The sequence below is a fragment of the Ambystoma mexicanum genome, chromosome 8 (assembly GCF_040938575.1).
Source record: "Ambystoma mexicanum isolate Mex_15411 chromosome 8, UKY_AmexF1_1, whole genome shotgun sequence".
NCBI classification, from domain to species: Eukaryota; Metazoa; Chordata; class Amphibia; order Caudata; family Ambystomatidae; genus Ambystoma; species Ambystoma mexicanum.
In genome coordinates this window covers 900,200,318-900,213,566 of record NC_090929.1, presented here as the reverse complement: position 1 = coordinate 900,213,566, position 13,249 = coordinate 900,200,318, and the positions used below count along the sequence as shown (strand labels likewise).

General features: G+C 46.5%; 1 protein-coding gene across 8 annotated transcripts in view; it reads right to left on the bottom strand.

Moving 5' to 3' along the window:
- Positions 1 to 13,249, bottom strand: part of SHLD2 (shieldin complex subunit 2) — a 1,351,673-nt gene that overhangs the window by 728,537 nt on the left and 609,887 nt on the right. The window lies entirely within an intron of this gene.

The following is a 13,249-nucleotide window of genomic DNA, read 5'->3' as shown; positions in this document are numbered from 1 at the left end:
TTCCCAAAGCAGTATTTGATTTGGAGGAGGGAGTACAATTTTGCTTTACATGTTTTCATGAACGGAGTGCAGTACTGTTTTACCAAAGCTACCATCCTGACCAAGGATAGATTCCAGGCAATAATGTTTTGTGAATGTGTGGATAGAAGACCACGTTGCGGCTTCACAAATGTTTTTTATTGGTACACCCCTTTGAAGGGCTGCAGAGGTAGACATGCCCCTGGTGGAATGGGTCATTAAACCTTCCGGAGGTTCCTTTCCTGCCAATCTGTAACATTCTGAAATGGTCAGAATTATCCATCTGGATAAGGTCTGCTTAGAGACAGCCTGACCCAGTTTATGACCTGTATATCCAATGAAAAGTTGGTCACCAATACACAGTTTTGACATTCTAGATCTATAAAAGCTTAAAGCTCTTCTATAGTCCAACCTTTGTAGTCTCTCCTCCTCCTTGTTAGGATGAGGTGGTGGATAGAAACAAAGCAAAGCAATTGTTTGTTCTACGTGGAAATCAGAAATGACTTTGGGCAAAAATGAAGGTTTGACCCTTAGAACAACCCTATCCTTATGAATGATAGTAAAGAGTGGGTTGGATGATATTGCCTGCAACTCGCTCACTTTACAGGCTGATGTTAGAGCTACCAAAAGAATGGGTTTAAAGATCAGCAACCTAAAAGGACATGAGTGTAAGGGTTCAAAAGGAGCACAATTATTTTAGAACCAGATTAAGGTCCCAAACTGGAACCTGGAAAGGAGATGGGGGAACACATTGGTAAATCCCATTAGCAATTGTGTCACCAGTGGATTTTTGAAGTATGAATATTCCTCTGATGAGCGCTTAAAGATGGACAGCGCCACCAAGAAGTCTTTAATAGTACCAATCTGGAGCCCCGGATTGGCTAAAGGTAATAGAAAGGATAAGATATCCGGTGTTTTATACAGAAAAGGATATGCATTCTTGTCTTTGCACCAGTTGCAAAAATGTATTCCAACAGCAACAATACAAAGACTTTGTTGCTGGCCTTCTGGCCGGAAGCAAAATCTCCATTATGTCATCTGTGAGGTCCCAATCTTTGTACCTCAACCTTTCAGAAACCAAGCGCGAAGGTTGAGTGTCTTGACCTCTGGATAGAGAACCTGACCCTCCTCTCGCGGGAGAAGGGCCTCTCTTTGTGGAAGACGAATCGGAGGACAGATTGACATGTCCAGAAGGTCCGGGTACCACGTTCTCCTGGCCAATCCGGGGCAATTAGGATCATGTGTTTCTCGAACTTCCTCAACCTCCTGATCACTTGAGGAATGACGGGGACTGGAGGAAACGCGTATACGAGTGGAAATTCCCAGTCCACCACAAACGCATCTCCTAGAACTCCTCTTGTGGGAAATTCCCTGGAGCAGTACAGTTCACATTTCCGGTTGGCACCGGTCGTGAACAGATCCACTTGAGGGGTTTCCCAAAGGGTCAAGATCTCTTGAAGGACTTCCTGAGCTAGTTCCCACTCGTGGGCGACTGTGCTCTGCCTGCTCAGATCGTCCACCTCTACGGCTAGGTGAACTGAGGACATGGAGATTCCATCTTGTATTGCTCAGTACCAGAGCAGTATTGCCTCTCTGCACTGTGGTAGTGACCCTAAACCCCCTCTCTTGTTGATGTAGTACATGGCCACTGTGTTCTCCGTCACTATCAGGACATTCTTTCCCTTACAGAGGGCAGGAAAGCCTTCGGTGCTAGTCTGATTGCCCTAAGCTCCAAAAGATTGATATGCAGTTTGGACTCCAATGGAGACCAACGAACGCTGACCATCAGATCCTTGGTGTGGGCTCCCCACCCCATGAGTGAGACATCTGTTGCAACTGTTATCTTTGGCCATGGTTGCCAAAATTGTTCTCCCTTCAGAATATTGTCCTCGCAGGCCCACCACAGAAGATCCTGTGCAACCCTGCTTGGAACCTGAAGTAGCTCCGACATCTTTCCTGAGAACTGAGACTATTGAGTTCTTAGAGCTCAATTGAATGGATCTCATTCTCAGGTGGGCCTCTGGTACCAGAAAAATGCAGGATGCCATGATGCCAAGCAACCTCAAAAAATCGAAGGCCGGGAGATACTGTGCATTCTGAAACTTGGTAACCATCTGAAGAATGTCTTGAGCGCTCAACTCGGGTGGCGAGCGTTTTCCCAAGGATTAATCCAGTACAGCTGTGATGAACTGGAGTTTTTGAGAAGGTGTCATTTGGGACCTCTTGTCATTGAGGGAGAAGCCCTGTGGGGATAGTGGCAGGTGACGTTGAGATGAACCAGGACTTGTTCGGGAGAACGTGCCCTGATCAGCCAATCGTCTAGGTAGGGGCAGACGTGAATTTCCCCTCTCCTGAGCCTTGCTGCCACCACCGCCATCAGTTTGGTGAATACCCTTGGGGCAGAGGTCAGCCCGAATGGCAGAACTCGAAACTGATAATGAGAACAGCCAACTGTGAACCTCAGGTATTTTCTGTGTTTGAGATGGATCGGCAAATGAAAATAAGCATCCCGAAGGTCCAATGATACCAACCACTCCAGGAGTTGGAGGGCCTGAAGGATCTGAGAAAGTGTAACCATCTTGAACTTGTCCTTCCTGAGGAACTTGTTCAAGTATCTCAAGTCCAAGATGGGTCTCAGTCCTCTGTCCTTCTTGGGTATTAGAAAATAAGGGGAAAACCAATCCTTGTTCGCCTCCGCTACAGGCACTGGTTCTATAGCGCCTTTCTCTAGCAGGGTTAAAATCTCCTGCACAAGGAGCAGATCTGGAATCCTCAAAGAGTGGTTTCCAAGTGGATTGTTCTGAGGTCTCCGTATAAAAGGAAGGTAGTAACCGTGGGCTACGGTTTTTAAAGCCCAGGCATTCAAAGTAATGTCTCGCCACTCTTCTAGGTGCAGCGACAATCTGCCCCCACTGGTGAACTGTGATGCAAGACCTCAGAGAGGTTTTGAGGCGGCTGATGCAGTGGCAGATGGCAAAGAAGCTGCTGCTTGAGCTGACTTTGCACCCCTTCCTTGTCCACCACGAGGAAATCTTCTTTGGCCCCTTTGACTGGCCATTCCTCTCGCCCTTCCAACGGAGGAGTAGTAGTACGAAAAGATGTACCGCGCCACCTTCGAGGTCTGCAACTTCTCAAGACTCTCTTCAGCCTTGTTGCCAATAAGGTGAGACCCGCCAAAAGGCATGTTGAGAAGTTTGGATTGCACGTCCGGTGCAAAACCCAACTTTCGCAACCACACAAACCTGTGCATAACGGTGCTGGTAGCCATGGCTCTCCTGATGCTATCTGCAGAATCCAAATCTGACTGGAGAGACTTGCACATGGCTTCTTTGCCGCCTCGAACTATAGCTAAGAAACCGTCTCTCTTATCCCCTTTGGAAATGTGCTCTGCTGCCATGGAAATGCCGTCCCGTAGAGTGAACATAAACTTTGCTAGGGCACATGTGGAGTTGGCAGATTTGAGTGCCATACTCCCTGTGGAAAATACCTTCCTTGCACATCTATCTACTCGTTTGTCATCCCTACCAGGAGGGAAGGTAGGGTATGCCGTTCGTTTTGATGCTGCAGTAACTGCCTGCTCCACCAGGCTTTCTTGAGTGGGGTGTTTCTAAAGGTAGTCGTGGTCACTACTGGAAGGGCAGTACTTCTTGGTCAATTTCTTATTGACAGCCAAATTGGTCTCTGGTGTCTCCCAATTCGTCACTGCTTTTTTCTGCAAGGCCATGTGGAATGGTAATATGGGATCCAACTGCTGACCTTTGTCTAAAATGTCACTATGGTAATCTTGTTCTTACGGCAATGGAGGTCTTCTACAACCCATGCAGTCCACTACTTTGGACATGAGTTGCCTGTAGGATGCATCTGCATGCTCCCCAGCCTCTGGTCTTCCAAACTCCAACTCAGGTGAGGTACCCACCCCACTTACAATCTTCAGGTTGTCCCTCATCCTGCACTTTGAAATAAAACTCTCAGGTACATTAGGCGTACCATATTGTAGGCCAAATGGGACCTCTTCATCAGACTGCTCATCCTCTTCATAAAAGGCAGAAAGAGACTTAAAATAGTCTTTCCTGGGCAATGGAACATATGTTTTCTCAGGAATTATGGGTTTTGTTAGTAATGGTTTCCACGCTGGAGTAGTCATCGACATTTTCTTCATCTGCGCCATTGGTTTAACTGGGGCGCTCGGCGTCGATGACGCAGCTGGCAATGATGGCACCGCCAGCATCAAAGACCTCTCCCTATGCTTGCGGCTCAACTGATCCTTCAATGAAATTTCATCGGATCGAGGCATCAAGGGCTCACGATGTGGATCGGACCTTCGTCCCGGGCTGAAGGGCAGACAGGATTTAGATCGAGCCCTTTCCTTCCTGGCTTCTTTCGAAGGCGCGGTAGGAGCATGGCTTGGAGGCATTATTTTTCGAATATTTTGAGCATCTCTGCTCGGAAGGCCTCCCACTCGGCCGGAGTGGATATTTTGGTTGGGCAAGCAACTATTTCGGTGGAAGCGTCCGATGATGAAGGCGACCTTCTCTTTGATTTCTTCGAGAACGAAGAAGAGTGATGTGAGCCATTCCTCGATCTGGACCACTTGGCCTTCTTCCTCCGACGAGAGGCACCTCTCGACTCGTCAGTCGAAGGTTTCGCGGTCCAGGTAGGAGATTTAGGGATTCGGCCTACCTTCAACTTCCCCTTCCGTTCCTTCAAGACCTTTTCAGTCATAGACTGGCACTTGGAGCAGTCAGAGGTGTCATGGTCTGCCCCGAGGCACGACAAACAGATTTGATGGGGATCGGTCAGAGACATTTTCGACCCAGAATCCTGACACTTTTTGAAACTGGACTTCGGTGTCATTGGTTTCGATGATGAAGATATTTTGGTCAAGATGTGAAGAAGCACGCCATATTTCTCGAAGCTAATCCCGTTGCAGAAAAACAGAACTGATGTGAACGGGCGCTGCGCGTGCTATATATGCCTTTTATGACATCACCTTCGACGGAGGCCTTTGAGGGACCTCGAGTCTATGCCATTGATGCAGAGCTCCCTCAGCCGAAAATAAATAAATACATTTTTGCAAAGCAGCTGAAGCTGGACAATACATGTCAAAAGATGAGGAATATACATGGGAGGACACAATCCATTTGAATGTGCAATCTCTAGCAGGATCTTACAATGGATTTTGGGGATTACTAATTGAGTTTCACTTAGGTCTTCTCTGGATGTTTCCTTTCTATATGGTAATTCCTGTTTTAGGAAGAAAAAGGGGCTTCCATTTTCTAGTCCTTCTCCCTCAGGAATCACTTCCACTTCTTGGCTGGATACCTTACAGAGACCTTTGATTAAGCACCTTTATGGTGCTGGATGTTGTAACTTGAATGTCGTGCAGATATGTGAGACCTCCGTCCCCAAGTGCTGCACAGGGAGAATGATAAATTCACTCCCTATACAACCTTTGAGGCCACAGGTAGAGAAGAATCCGGGACCGCGAAGTACTGGAAGCCCCACAGAAGCTGTAAAGCAAAGCAGTGTTAAGTACAAAGCAAGCAGGGTAAAGCACGGGTAACCAATAAACAGGAAGGACCTTACCAGGAATTGATAGAAGAAGGGATTCCGGGGCTCAAGAAGGCAAAAGGTCCCGGGTAGGAGGCACTTACTGGTAGTCACACCAGACCCCACCTGGAGAAGACCTGCAAGCCGGACTGAACCAAATTGCAGGTAAGGGTGGTGATGAGTCGTAGTTCATACAATGTTCCAGATTCTTTGGAGAGGGGTAATCCACAAGAAGTCCGTGACAACAATCCAGGGTCTAGAGCCAAGTGTAGCAGTCCAAGCTGACGAAACAATGAAGAGCGGGATCCAAAGAGAAGTCCGTAACAACGATCCGAGGTCAAGAGCCAAGAGTATCAGTCCAAGCCAAAAGCACAGATATAAACATGATCCAAAAGTGTTCCTAGAAGAGTTAGCCGGGTCCAAGATCAATCGTAACACAAGGTGACAAAATGCAGGCCAAACAGGGTCTCCGAGAAAACAGCTGTGAAGCGCGGTACTGAAGTACTCCACTGCTTAAGTACCGTTTGATTCCTGATCACGTGATCGCGAGTCCGGGTCACGTGATCGCGAGTTCCGGTCACGTGACCACGAGTTTAGGTCACACGATCGGATAGATGCAGCAGCACGATGCAAAGAAGCGATCCTAATCTTTTGATAGCTTAATCTCCACGGCAGCTGCCAATGAAGAAACGGTTGCAGTCGTGACTGTGGAGTAGTAGCGTGAAGCTGCTGCTGTAGCTGTGTGCGAGCCGGTCTGGACCGCCAAAGTGAGCCCCAGAGGGTAAGTGGGGGGTGAATCCGGGCCGAGGGGGAACTGGGATCACTGGTGGGTCGGATGGGGGCATGACACTGGAGCACTCTGTCACTGGTATTATATCTTTTCCTTTAATGTTCAAACATTCATCAGCAATTAAGCATTCCTCACGTCTTTCATTACACAATTTTCAATCTTCGTTCTTGCACTATGTAAGCTGCCCCCTCCCTCCTGGCCCCCAAAGCATGGGGGCAATACCTTGGGGGCAGATGGGTGATCATCTGCCCCCAGGGAAGGGGGGCAAACAAAAAAAGATTTTTTTTAAACGTAGTTTTAGGTGGGGTGGGTGCGGGTGGGACCACTAGCCACCAGGGATTTTTGCAAGGGGGGTGGCCCTTACCCCCCCACCCTAAGTGGATGGGGGCACCTTATGTAGCCCTCCCTGGTGGCAGATTTCTGCCCCTAGAAAGGGGTACATGAGATGCCCCCATCCATTTGGAGTGAGGGGAGATGCCACTGAAAATATTGGCAGAGCCACCCGCCCCCCCCAAGCCTGGGGTAATACGTTTTGCCATCCCCCGGGGGGCAGATGGCCACACACATGTGGCCATCTGCCCCTAGGAAAGGGGCAAAACAAAAATAAAACAAATTATAACTTGTTTTGGGTGGGTGTGGGGGGCCACTGAACCACCATGGATGGCCCTCTATCCCCCACCCCAAATGGATGGGGGGCATCTCATGTAGCCCTCCCTGGGGCAGATTGCTAGCATAATCTGCCCCTAGGAAAGAGGCAAAACAAAAATAAAAAAATGATAACTTGTTTTGGGTGGGTGTGGGGGTCACTAAACCACCATGGATGTTTTTAGTGGAAAGGGGGGTGCCCACTGGTGTCTTCTTTTCGGAAATGCATGGGGTTCTCTGTTTTCCTTGGTGGCTTTGACACCCTAGGCCCAAATCTGTAGGTTGTCCACATGAGCAAAATCTGCTTTGCCGAAAGGCTTGGGGTTATCATTGGGTTAGCCTTTTCCCTTTGTGCCGAGGTAGGTGCATCCACACATGTGAGGTACCGTTTTCGTTGGGACACCTATGGGAACGCGGGAAGGTAGGGCATCTGTTGTTGGCGGCGTGTTTCGGTGGGTGGGCAGAGGCAAATATCTATGAAATTTGGTGGAAAAACCACAATTTTCAGACATTTCACTCTGGCCACTGTGGACAACATACAGATTTGGGCCTTTGGTGTCAAAGCCACCATGGAAAACAGGGAACCCCATGCAGTTCCAAGAAAAGAGGACACCCGAGGGAGTCTACAGAAGTCTGACTTGCGCAAATCGCCCCAGAATGTATTGCCCACAATCCCCGTCAAAATCTGAAATTTGGTGACAAAACAACAATTTTCAGACATTTCCCTCTTGCCACCCACTGAAACACGCTGTCAACACCACCTGTCCTACCTTCCCGCGTTCCCACACATATCCCCACGTAAACGGTACCTCACATGTGTTGGTGCACCTACCTGGGCGCAAAGGGAAAAGGCTAAACCACTGGTAACCCCAAAAGGGTTTGGGGAGACAACCTACAGATTTGGGCCTAAGTGTCAAAGCCACAAAGGAAAACAGGGTACTCCATGCATTTCCGAAAATAAGACACATGTGGGAATCCACAAAGGTCTGATTTGCTCAAAACGCCCAGAATTTATTACCCACAATCCCAGACAAAGTGAAAATTGTGTTTTTTCCACCAAATTTCAGACTTTGTCAGGGATTGTGGGTCATAAATTATGGGGCGATTCGCGCAAGTCAGACCTCTGTGGATTCCCACGGCTGTCTTCTTTTCGGAAATGCATGGGGTTCCCCGTTTTCCTTCGTGGCTTCGACACCCTAGGCTCAAATCTGTAGGTTGTCCACATGAGCAAAATTCCTGAAAATCTGCTGTGCGAAAAGGGTTACCAGTGTTTTAGGCTTCTCCCTTTGCAACCAGGTAGGTGCACCCACACATGTGAGGTACCGTTTTCATTGGGAAACCTGTGGGAACGCAGGAAGGTAGGCCATGTGTTGTTGGATGCGTGTTTCGGTGGGTGACCAGAGTGAAATGTGCAGAAATGGTGTGTTTTTTCTGTCATTTTCCCTGATTTCCCCCCAAACTATGGAATCTTTCTCTACATAGTTGTTGCCTGACCTGCGCAAATCGCCCCTTCCTAAACTTGGAATATTGTCTACTTTTCAGAAATGTATGCCTTTCTGGCTTCCCATTCAGCTTCCCTACCCTTTTCTTCCATTCCGTCCATGCATGTCCTATTGGACAAAAAGCACCTAAATCGCCTACCTCTCACAAAACGGCCAATTAGCATATCAAAATATGTTATTTTGGTTTCCACTCAGTCTGTTCTTGAAAGCCTGGAAAATGGCAAATCCATCACCGCAAACCATTTGTTCCTAGCTCTTACAAGGAAAACACCACAGGCTTCTTTGTACAACATGTTATTGGCATTTTCTGAAAAAAACCCAAAGGTTCTCCTTTTTGGTTATTTTCTCTCACCCCCCCTAAAGCAAACTAGGATTCTTGGGTGGCGTTACGACCGCCTACATGCAGGAAAAAAGGGGCCAACTTTGGCTGAGATAGCTCATGTAACAAAGAAGTTACAAGGGATTGAATGGCGACATACCAAAATTAGCAAAAAAGGCCTCGGCACTGGGGGGGAAAAACCAATGGCAGTTAGGGGGTTAAGATGGTAAAGCTCCAGAGGAGATATCATTTGTAAGGCAGCTCAGTTAGTTAATGCTCCAAATACAGATTGTGCACATGAATGTGCAACACCTGTGTTCAGCACCTGGATTAATCTTCTGGTGGGATAATAGGCAGAGTGAATGCATTCAGCTTCCGATGCAACACAGCATTTTCCAGGTCAATTGGTTCTGAAAAAGTGGTGGAAAACACTATTACTGTCGCTATTTCTAATTGGCCAGATTTTCGTGCATTTTCTGGGTGGAGTTCGGGAGCCGAGTGGACACACCAGGACCCCCTGTATTTCCCGCTCCACCAGACAAATGTGGCCTTACTGCCAGCATGGATTCTCATGCTGGAAATAAGGAAAGGGATTCCTCTGGGATGTGCTTGGAAATGAAACCTGGTAAAAGCGGGCGAAGTCCAGAGGAAGCCATTGTCAATTCCGCCAGCAATCGCTAATTGCGCGAGGTATTTACACTCTTCCAAAGTGGAAAAGCAATGTGATTTCACCTGCCTTTTACGCTAAAGTCTTCCATTTTGTGGCGGAAAAGTAAAAACATGCACCAACGGAAGTGGTCCACTCCATGCAGTTTACTTTGCACCTTGATGCTTGGGGGTTTTGCGTGATGCTACACATGTAATAAATAAATAAATACATTTAACATGACCCAAGATAAATGGCAATTCGTGATCAGAATGAGTGAGCATGGCATGTCATTGATAAGAGGGTGTCCTGTGCTTCTTGAGTGCGTTGGCAAATGCCCTTAATTGTTCTTTCTGTGTGTGTCTTCCCCACAGGGCGACAGATGCTGACTCAGACATGGGTAAGTCTCAGGTGGCAAGCCTGTATCCTAGTTGATGTGGCAAAGGATTCCAGACTTCTGCGGCTAATAACATTAGTAGCATTGAGTTATATGCCACCTGACAGGCATGTGTGATAAAGGTGCAAAGCAGAGCTGTAAGTGGGCTAAAGCAGGAGGCAATGTCTGCCCACCCTCAAAGAGAACATAGAACCAAAAGTAATAGACCCCGCCCCCCATCATGGCTGTAGGGGCCAGGCTCCAAACCAGGGGAAGACTGCCCTCCAATCATCCATTCCCACAACTAGGGTACCCCTCGTGCTCCAGGAACCATGTTCGGCAACCTTTGTGCTTTCCAGGTGATACTAACGTTATTTAAAGCCAGAAGTCTAAAAGGTAATTGCTTAAATGCAGCTGGAAATTAGCTCCTGGTGTGATCAAAATGTCTTAAACAAGTGTGACATCATCCCCTTCATTTATAAGCAATATGTGTGTTCTCACGTTTATTCATCCACTGAATTACTGTTAGAAACAAAGGCAAAAGTTGTGTCTCTTGTATAGGCATTAGGAAGGCAGTTGCCAGCCTCTGGCATAATATGCCCATGTTCTTCCAATATTGGCTAGCTGTTGCCATCTTATGGCCAGGTAGAACCATAATGGCATTGACTGGCAAATGCCTTTCCCCTGCAGACAGAAAAGCAGAAATAAGAGGCCAATTCAAGACACGGAACAGATAGAAGTTAAGACAGACTGCAGCTGCCATTGCTGTGTTAGGGAGAATATGTTGAGTGTTCAAGCAAGGAGGTATGTATTAAGCAAGCAAGCAGTGAGACAAGGGAGAGGCAAAGAAAGGCCAGAGGGGGCTCTTTGAATAATGTAACAGGACAGAGGACCCATGCTCTGCCGTCCTAGTAACATATGAGGGAATCAAATAGATCAGGCTTTGCAGCAAATGTTAAACGAGAAAGGAACAGAGGCCAGCTCTGCATTCAGAATAACAAAGGCAAAGAAAGGCTCTGAAGCCATCATGAGATGGAATAAGAGGGACAAGACTCATAGTGAGAGGCTGGCCCGGCCCTCGCAGGGTGCTAGAGGGGCAGCCCACATAGCGGGCTACCCCTCTGGCCACCCCCCTGGGTCCACATACACCCCACCTACTAGGCATCCCCCGGGTCTGACACATCTGGCCGCGGACCTCGGGGGTGCTTATAAGGGGGTGGGCTTGCGATCGCTCATCCTCCTTGTTTGCTGTACCCTCCCCGACCCCCCTCCGGAGGAAAGTCAAAGCAGCAACATAACACACCTGGTCCCTCTACTCCCATAGCAGGGCTTACTCAGAGGTACAAACAAGATTTCCTCTTTCTTTGAAACCCCCATCCTTCCATTCCAAGAGACACACACGTCTCCTTGCCCCACACAAAAAAAGTAGCAACTTGCAGTTGGTAGAAAAGGCTTCAATTCCTTTATTTGGCAGGAGTCCACTTACAGGTCATCTGCCTCTTAACGAGCTGGCGTCCTAGCTGTGGCCCACTGGAAGTAATTGTTATTTCCTCTTACCATGAGCTCATAGTCAGATGAAAAATCCAGAAATGCAACATACAAAGACATGTTCTTTGCTGCTGCATCCTTTAATTTTCTTCCGTTTTCTTTTCTTCTTTTCTCTTGCTTTATACAGTGATATTTGTAATTTAATACGTACTGCTATTTTATTTCAAATTTTGTGAAAAGTCGAGTTCTTTGACAAAACACAATAAATAAATAAATAAATAAATAAAGCAAAGTCCCCAAGATGTCCCCTCCCCCCTCCCCAGATTGTATGTGTCTCCTATGCCCCTGGCCACAGGTAACGTATATGTTTAACAATTAATGACCCAGCCCATTCGTATAGTTTGAGTGACTACAAATTCAACTTTCCTATTACAGGTATTGATACCTATGACTGGGGCATATTAAGCACGCAGAATATATTTCGAATCCGTCAAGTATTCATGCTAACGCGCATAAGGTGAGGCATTTTGTAAATACTAACGCGCATCACACGAACTTCCTAACTCGGAGGCTGTATCTATATTACTACATCTGTTTTCCAGGCTAACCACCCCGTTTGATGATAATGAATAGCGTTTAAGGACAGACTGTTGGCTAATCACGTCTAATGCGACATTTCACCTCCAAGAAGAATGACACAGATGTCTTGCTAGAGTAAGATTAAAATATATATATAATTAGTGCCTCTTGGTCCTGGCCCTATATCTCTCTCTTTATTTCTACAACTGAGAGTACCTTTATTTCTTCCATTTACCTTGACCTCCTCTAGGACATTTCCATTGATTTATTCGGTGAGTGCTTTTACAAATCACTTTGCCTGTGCCATAACTCTCACGACTGAGTCACAGCATGAATAGCTTTCTAATAACCCTACAATTGGGTCTTTCATAGACAACTTTCACTACTTTATTTACGCAACAGTAATCTTGAATATTGATCTCTACCATTAGAAATCTAACAGTATCTGATCAATTTATACTGGCTTTCTGGATGTGGGTCTGAACAACGCACTATGATTCATCCGATAGAGAAATCCACGACTTGTGCTTGCAATATATTTTAGATGTAACGGGTGCAACTAACAAGCAATATTGTGTAATTTCGAATATCATTGTGCTGCAACTAAAAATTACCTCTTGTTCTCCCACCTCTGCTCCTGCCCCCCCCCCACCCGACTGTATATGATATGAATATGGGTATGAACACCCCCCCTTTTTTGATTTGTTTGATGTTTAGATGTTACATGATTTGTTTGTGTTTTGATTGGACTACTGGAATGTATTGTATTTATTTTATTTATTTTATATATATTTATTTTGTACTCCAATTTTATTCGCTTCTTGGGGTCTCTTTGAACATAAACGTTTTCACCAAAACTCACTTAACGTACATATTATGACTATCATGAATGTGGTTACTGTAAATATTTATGACAGCCTTGAGGACGACCGAATGGTCGAAACACGTGTTGGCTGTGAAAAGATTACATCACCAGTCGCACAATTGGATGGCTGTTTTGTTTTCTAATAGGGGATTTAAGCTTACTCTCAGGCATAGAAAGCCAGTACTTTGAGTCCTTTGTGCTGTATTACAGCAAAACCAATACCATTTTGTTAATACATGACTGAGGAACCCAGGGGACCTCTGTCGCAGTGGGCCAACAACAACCCAAGGAAGTTGGGTGCACCATAACTTGTTACTGCTCAGTTCATATGGTTTTTCTGTAAATATAATGTATGCAATGAATACATAATGTATGCATCTAGCCTGCACAGATTACAAAGGCCTCTCAGAGGACTCTTATAACTATGTAACCAAACTCATCTGCCGTAACTAATCTCACCACATGTAGCAG